This window comes from Mustela lutreola, chromosome 11 (genome assembly GCF_030435805.1).
Source record: "Mustela lutreola isolate mMusLut2 chromosome 11, mMusLut2.pri, whole genome shotgun sequence".
Taxonomy (NCBI): Eukaryota; Metazoa; Chordata; class Mammalia; order Carnivora; family Mustelidae; genus Mustela; species Mustela lutreola.
This window is the reverse complement of record NC_081300.1, coordinates 96,099,116-96,107,518: the sequence shown is the minus strand read 5'-3', so window position 1 is coordinate 96,107,518 and position 8,403 is coordinate 96,099,116.

The following is an 8,403-nucleotide window of genomic DNA, read 5'->3' as shown; positions in this document are numbered from 1 at the left end:
CCCAGGAAGAGCCAATGTTGCAGTCAAGTCTGAGGGCCATCTGCTGGAAGAATTCCTTCTTGCTCAGGAAGGTCAGACTCTGACCTGGTAAAGCTTTCAACTCATTGGGCGAGGCCCACCCGTGTCACAGAAGGCAGTCTGCTTTAAAAGTTCACCAGTTTAGGGGCACCTGGATGACTCCGTTGGTTGAGCATCTGACTCTTGGTTTGGGCTCAGGTCATGATCTTGGAATCGTGAGATGGAGAGATCCAGCGCCACACCAGGCTCCACATGCAGCAGGAAGCCTGCCTGAGATTCTCTCCCTCTCCCTCTGCCCCTCCTCCTGCTCATGTGCACAAACACGCTCTCTCTCCCTCTCTAAATAGATAAATAAAAAATATTTTTTTTTATTTATTTATTTGGCACAGAGAGATCACAAGCAGGCAGAGAGGAGGGGGGGTGGGGAGCAGGCTCCCTGCCAAGCAGAGAGCCCGATGCGGGACTCCATCCCAGAACCCAGAGACCATGACCTGAGCCGAAGGCAGAGGCTTAACCCACTGGGCCACCCAGGCTCCCTAAAATATATATTTTTTAAAGTTCACCAATTTAAACGTTAAACTCATCCAAAAGACATCCTTACAGGAACGTCTTAAATATTTGACCAAATATGAGGGTAGAGCCAAGTTGACATGTGACAGAAACCATCACACACCTTTTGGCCCCTGTGGTTAGTGCTGCCGTAAGCGTTCATGAACGAGCATTTGTCTGAGTCCTGTTTCCAGTTCTCTGGAGTACACAGCCAAGAGAGGAATTGCGGGGGTCATATGGTAGCCCCACGTTTAACTTTTTTCCCCCAACTTTTTATTTATTTATTTATTTATTTGACAGACAGAGATCACAAGTAGGCAGAGAGGCAGGCAGAGAGAGAGGAGGAAGCAGGCTCCCCGCCGAGCAGAGAGCCCAATGCGGGGCCTGATCCCAGCACCCTGGGATCATGACCTGAACCGAAGGCAGAGGCTTTAACCCACTGAGCCACCCAGGCACCCCTCCCATGTTTAGCTTTTTGAGGAAACTCTGAATTGTTTTTCACAGCAGCCGAACTACTTTACGTTCCTTTCAGCCATATACAAGGGCCTATCTATGATATTTTAACTTCCAAAAAATGGTATTATGCTACACAAATTCAGGGGCATTTTTGGTGTTTTGTTTTTGTTTTACACTTAACAATCTGTCTTGGACATCTTTCTTGGTCAATTCTTATAATTCGATCTCATTCTGTATGGATAGCAGAGGTGCTTAGAACAGGGCCCGGCCCAAGGGATTGTTATACAAATGAATTCTGTGGTTTTTTGTTTTTTTTTAAGTAAATACACAAGTTCAGGGTGCCTGGATGGCTCAGTCATTTAAGCATCTGCCTTTGGCTCTGGTCATGATCACAGGGTCCTGGGATCGAGCCCTGCATCGGGCTCCCTGCTCATCGAGGAGCCTGCTTCTCTGTGTGCCCCTCCCTCCACAGCCTGTGCTCTCTTTCTCACTCACTCACTCACTCACTCTCAAATAAATAAAATCTTTTTTTTTTTTAAGTAAGTACACCCAAAGAAGAAATAATCCAATCAAGAAATGGGCAAAGGACATGAACAGACATTCCTGCAAAGAAAACATCCAGATGGACAACAGACACATGAGAAAGAGCTCCACATCACTCGGCATCAGGGAAATACAAATCAAAACCGCAGTGAGATACCACCTCACACCAGTCAGAATGACTAAAATTAACAAGTCAGGAAACGACAGATGTTGGCGAGGATGCAGAGAAAGGGGAACCCTCCTGCACTGTTGGTGGTGCAACACCACCACTGTTGGTGGTGCAACCACCACCACTGTTGGAATGCAAGCTGGTGCAGCCACTCTGGAAAACAGCATGGAGGTTCCTCAGAAAGTTGAAAATAGAGCCACCTTACGACCCAGCAATTGCATTACTGGGTATTTACCCCAAAGATACAACTATAGTGATCTGAAGGGGCACCTGCCCGCAATGTTTATAGCAGCAATATCCACAATAGCCAAGCTATGGAAAGAGCCCAGATGTCTATTGACAGGTGAATGGATAAAGAAGATGTGGTATACACACACACACACACACACACACGTGCGCGCGTGCGCACACAATGGAGTACTATGCAGCCATCAAAAATGAAATCTTGCCATTTGTAATGACATGGATGGAACTACTGGGTATTTTGCTAAGCTAAATAAGTCAATCAGAGGGAGATAATTATCATAGGACCTCTCTTATTTGAGGAATTTGAGAAACAAGACAGAGGATCATAGGGGAAGGGAAGGAAAAATGAAACAAGATGAAACCAGAGAGGGAGACAAACTGTAAGAGACTTTAAATGGCAGGAAACAAACTGAGGGTTGCTGGAGTGGAGGGGGACAGGAGGGATACGGTGGCTGGTGATGGGCATTGGGGAGGGCATGTGCTATGGTGAACACTGTTAATTGTGTAAGACTGATGATTCACAGAGCTGTACCTCTGAAACAAATAATACATTATATATTAATTTAAAACGAAGTAAGTAAACTGTATTTTATTGAATGAAGTCACCATAATTTATCTTACTCCCCACTGATAAAGTTGTTTCCAATTTTTTTTAAACTTTTATTTATTTTTTTAAAAGATTTTTATTTATTTATTTGACAGAGAGAGATCATAAGTAAGCAGAGAGGCAGGCAGAGAGAGAAGGGGAAGCAGGCTTCCCACTGAGCAGAGCCCAATGTGGGGCTAGATCCCAGGACCCTGAGACCATGACCTGAGCTGAAGGCAGAGGCTTAAACCACTGAGCCACCCAGGCAGCCCCCTTTTTTTTTTTTTACATTTTATTATGGAAAATGCCTACAAACAGGGAGAACACGTAATGAATGTCTGTGTCCCCACAATCCAGCTATGACAATCAAAAACGCATACCCTCTCCTTTCTTACTTCTGCTCCCCACCTGTTGGACTCCTTTGAACCACATCCCAAATATCATACCATTTGGCCCTCACATATTTCAGTATTTCTAAAAGATAAGGAGCTATTTGTTTAAACATAACCAAAATACTATTATCCTATTGACGATAATTTAGCGATCGTCCCCTAACAAGCCCATCAGTGTTCAGATTTCCCCAAGTATCTCACACTTAACGGCTGGACTAGATCCAGGTTACAAACAGTTGGTTAATATGTCTCTTGAAGCTCTTGAATCTGTAGTTTCTCCCTCTCTCTTTAATTTCTTTTACACTTAGGGCTCCTGGGTGGCTCAGTCATTGGGCGTCTGACTTCAGCTCAGGTCACGGTCCCGGGGTTCTGGGATGGAGCCCTGCATCGGGCCTCCCCGCTCTGCTTCTCCCTCTCCCACTCCCCCTGCTTGTGTTCCCTCTCTCCCCCCTGTGTGTGGCTCTCTCTCTGTCAAATGAATAAAATCTTTAAAAAAAAAAAAAAAAAGAAAAAAAATTTCTCTTACACTGGATATGTGGACAAAACCCACCATTTTTAAGACCCAGCTTTCTCTGGGGCTACAGCCCCGCAGAGCAGCACACACGAAACATATGGTAATTCATTCAGTCCTTAAATTCATTCAGTGATTCCTCTTCCCCCCCCCCCCAGAGAGGACGTTTTGATATAGTTGGGTAGAGAAAAAATTCAAGGACGCAGACGTTGGCGCTGGAAAGGTCAGTGGGTTGCCATGGGTTGGGCAGTGGTGGGCTGTGGTTGTGGGTCGTAAGGTCGCCACCAAAGATAGGTCTATGTCCTCGCCCCTGAAAACCGTGTATAGGGCTTGATTTGGAAAAAGGGTTTTGCAGGTGTAATTAAGTTAATGATCCTACGTTGAGATCATTTTGGATTACCTGGGCCCTAAATCCAGTGGCAAGTGTCCTTCTAAGAGGCACGCAGAGAGGGCCATGTGACCCTGGAGGCCGAGACAGGGGTGATGCGGTCACAGGTGTACAGACAGCCACCGGAAGCTGGAAGAGGCAAGATGCAAGGGCTTTTCCAGAAACTTTGGTGGGAATATTGCCTAGCTGACACCTTCATTTCAGACTTCTAGTCTTCCCAAATGGGAGAGAATACATCTCTTGCTGTTTTAAGCGCCCCCCAGCTGATAATAATTTGTTAGAGCAACCCCAGGAAGCTAATTCAGTCACATCCTAAGGGCCCAAGCTGGGAAAGGCATTTTGGGGAAGCGGGACCCTTAGATTTCTGTGAAACAATGAGAAATATGTATATTGTTCTCTGCCCTTGGTTCCTGACCCGAAGCTCCTAAATCTCTTGGCATTTCCTGGAGCGTCTTTTGTCCTAATGAGGTGATTCCTGGTGAGCTCCTAGATGGAGGCTGGTCCCCAGAAAGACCAAGCTATGATTAAAAGCTTGGAATTTTCAACCCCATGCCCCTCACCCACCCATCCCCTAGAAAGGGGAAAAGGGCTGGAAATGGGCTGGAAATCTATCCTGTCTATACAATGAAGCCTCCATAAAAATCCCAGGGGAATGGGGTTTGAGGGCCTCTGGGCTGATGAACCTCCATGAACCCTGCCCTTGAGATGCTTCCAGACCTCACCCCATGTACCTCTGTATGTGGCTGTTCTTTTTCCTTTATCACATCCTTTATTATATCATAAACTGGTTAACAAGTGTTTCCCTGACTTCTATTAGCTGCTTTAGCCTATGATCGAATCCAAAGAGACGGGTCATGGGAACCTCAAGTCATAGCCAGGTCGGACAGAAATTGCGGGTAATCCAGGAACCTACAACTTGTACTTGGAGTCTGAAGTGGGGACAGTCCCATGAAGGGGAGCCTGTAACCTGCAGGGTCTATACTAACTGCAGTTAGTGTCCCAACGGGGCTGAACTGTGAGACACCCAGTTGAGGGCACAGAGCCCTGCTTGACGTGGGAGCAAAACCGCACACATGCCCCGTCAGAGGTGTGCAGAGCATGGCAGTAGCAGGGAGGGGAGGAGGTCTTCCCAACACCCCTCCCCACGGATGGCTCCTCCTCCTCACACCTGCCAGGCGGCCCCCACTAGATTATCCACTTCCGGTCTGGCCTCTGTCACATCTAGCGTGAGAGGTTGTCTCAGAAAACACCGGAGGTGGGGCGTCCAGGTGGCTCAGTGGGTTAAAGCCTCTGCCTTCGGCTCAGGTCTTGATCCCAGGGTCCTGGGATGGAGCCCCGCATCAGGCTCTCTGCTCCGCGGGGAGCCTGCTTCCTCCTCTCTCTCTCTGTCTGCCTCTCTGCCTACTACTTGTGATCTCTGTCAAATAAATAAATAAAATCTTAAAAAAGTAATAATAATAATGTGTAGTTAAGTGTATGAATGCTGAGAAGAGGGCCTAACCCAGACCGGAGAGGGAGCTTCACAGACGCTTGGCCGTTGTAGGAAGTGGGCTAGCCACAAACCACATATGGCTTTTAAACTTTAATTAAATATTGAAAATTCAGGCTCCACGAGCCCCCTTTCAAGGGCTCAGTAGCTACATGTGTATTACAGAGCATTTCCATCATCGTAGAAGTTCTATTGGCAGATGCTGGTCTAGGTTGAGGGTGACAGAAGGGAGTTATCCAGGATTGGGGGGCACAAAGAAGTCCCCTGTATGTACAGAACAGCCTTCAGATACTGAACATAGCACAGCTGCTGTGGGAAGTGTCCAGGCCAGTTCTTGCTGTGCCTTGTCGGTCATCACGAGTGCCCTGCTAAGGACAACGGGGTGGGGGGGTGGGGGAAGCTGCAGGAGCTTTCAGCCAGATGAGAAGCATCATCAGGTGTGAGTTTTAGACCATGGGTCGGAGGACGACCCATCAGGAGACAGTCCCGTTCCTCCAGAATCCTGGACCAGCCAAAGTGGTAGCGACGTGGGTGAAGAGAGATTCAGGGCTTATGGGGGACGGACTGGGGACTGTTGTTCGTGAGGAAGAAGAGGGAGCCAAGCTTAGGGCTTGGGTTCTGTGGTTGGTGCTAACAGTTCCCTTCGCCTGGTGTGGAATCTGAGGAAGAGGATGAGAAACTGGTTTTTTGGGTTTTTTTTCCCAGTGTTGGTACTTAAGTGAGTGGGCTTCAGGGATCCGGAGGCCCTCGTTCCTCAATAGTACCCATTCTGTGGCTCACCACAGACCACACTAGAGGGAACACGAGGGCTCTGAGCCTAGGGGATTCCTGGGGGCCACCGTGGGCAGCTCTGTGGCTCCAGAGTGGGCGGGAGAAGGGGGGGGGTGACAAAAGCCTGTTGGTCCCCTTTCTCTCTTTTTCAACCATTCCTCCGATTGTTCACGCTGTCCCTCACTCTGGAATGGCTCCCCGCTCCCACTGAGGTCAAAGTGCCCCGTAAAACAGCTCCACTCAACATGGCCTGTTTGTTTGAGATGTCTGTTCCTTCTGCTTCTGCTCCCACAATTTAAAAAAAAATATTTATTTATTTATTTGACAGAGAGAGAGAGAGAGAGAGAGATCACAAGTAGGCAGAGAGGCAGGCAGAGAGAGAGGAGGAAGCAGGCTCCCTGCTGAGTGGAGAGCCCGATGTGGGGCTCGATCCCAGGACCCTGAGATCATGACCTGAGCTGAAGGCAGAGGCTTTCACCCACTGAGCCACCCAGGCGCCCCTGCTCCCACAAATTTTAACAGCTCTCCCCTCATTCACAAACCTCAGGTGGACCATTTCTATTTTCTTTTTCAAAACACATTTTAAAATAAAGTTGTAGCTACAAAGTCAAAATATATGTGTATATTACACTGGCTTATCCACAATAACCTCACATATCATTTGCGGTGTGTCTACTACGTTTTGAAAAATACTACCTCAACCTGCTTATTCAATGTGCTTTTTAAAATTGTTATTTATGTAGCTGTCTTATTTTCCCTAGTAAACACCAAGCTCCAGACAGCAAATAATATCGTCCTCACTTGGGGGATCCTAAAACATCTAGCAAAAACATCTTCCAGATTTGCTGAATATGCATTCTTGAATCAGTAAAGCCTCAGTCTGCATTCAGGCACTGTGGTCAAGAGCTGGGAGTTAAAATAAGATCAGTAATAAAATTGGGGTTTGAATTTTTTAAGACTATTTTCTTTTTCAAAGATTTTATTTATTTATTTGACAGAGAGAGAGAGAGAGAACAAGCAGGGGGAGCAGCAAAGACAGAAGCAGGCTGCCCTCTGAGCAGAGAGCCCGATGCAGGACTCGATCCCAGGACCCTGAGATCATAACCTGAACCAAATGCAGATGCTTAACCCATTGAGCCACCCAGGCACCCCAGACTACTACTACTTCTTTTTTTTTTTTTTTTTTTTATATATAGAAGTTTTAGGCTCACAGCACAATTGAGGGGAAGGTACAGAGAGTCCCCATATACTCCTTGCCCCACACATGCACAGACTCCCCTATTATCAATAGCAGATTTTCAGGGAAATGGAAACCTTTCTTCTTTAAGCCTCTGCCTTCCAGAGAATTCTGTAGTCAAAGAGAAAGAGAAGGTGATTTGGCAAGAAGGTGGAAAAGGAAAGCACGTGTTAGTCATTTGAGAAGAGGGAAGCACTTGTGTTTACACGAATCTTGACAGCGTCTGCTCACACAGAATGAGGAATATTTTCCATTGGTTGAAAAATCCAGCCTGACCATATTAAGGAATTCACCAAGAACATAGTCTTTGTCTCCCAAGGACTTCTTGGATTAATGGGGGAGTTAAATGGACATGTTCAATGGACACATTTGCAGTGGGGGAACCATCTGTGAAGGACCTTGCACACCAGTCTGAGGTATGTGACCTTCAGCCTAGAGCAGAGGCGGCAAACTTAAAATCCCACAGAGATCAGGTACGAAAATGAGTGAAGCCCAGCAGGTAATAGGGAGTGGTGGGGATTGGGGCAAAATGGAGAATGCTTACCCTGTCTCAGGGGAACAGCTACTCTCAGCTCCAGCTGATTGTTATTATGTGGGATTGTTGGCCCAGAACAGCCAGATCTTCCAATTAAAAAAAAAAAAAAAAAAGTCTGGGAACCCAGGTTTTTATAGGACAGTCCTAAGTTTTTAAAACATGTGGCCCAAATCCAACTGGCATTAGAACGCAGAATGGCTTACAGGCCATTTAGAACGCAGAATGGCTTACAGGCCATATAGCGATCACTGCAGCAGTAGCTTACAAGGAGTGAATGGAGGGTTTTGTTTGTTTGTTTGCTTTTTAAAGGATATGATCCCGTCTGTGCTTTAGAAAAATCACATGGTGATGTGGGAGAGGAATTAAAGGGAATAGATTAGAGGAAAGGAAACCAGCCGGGAAACTCTCTCAATAGTTTCCACAGGTGGGAGGTGGCAGCAGTCATGGCGGGGTGGGGGGAATGTCATTGGGCTGATTTGGAGTCCAGGATTCAGTGGGAAGACCTTTGCTTTA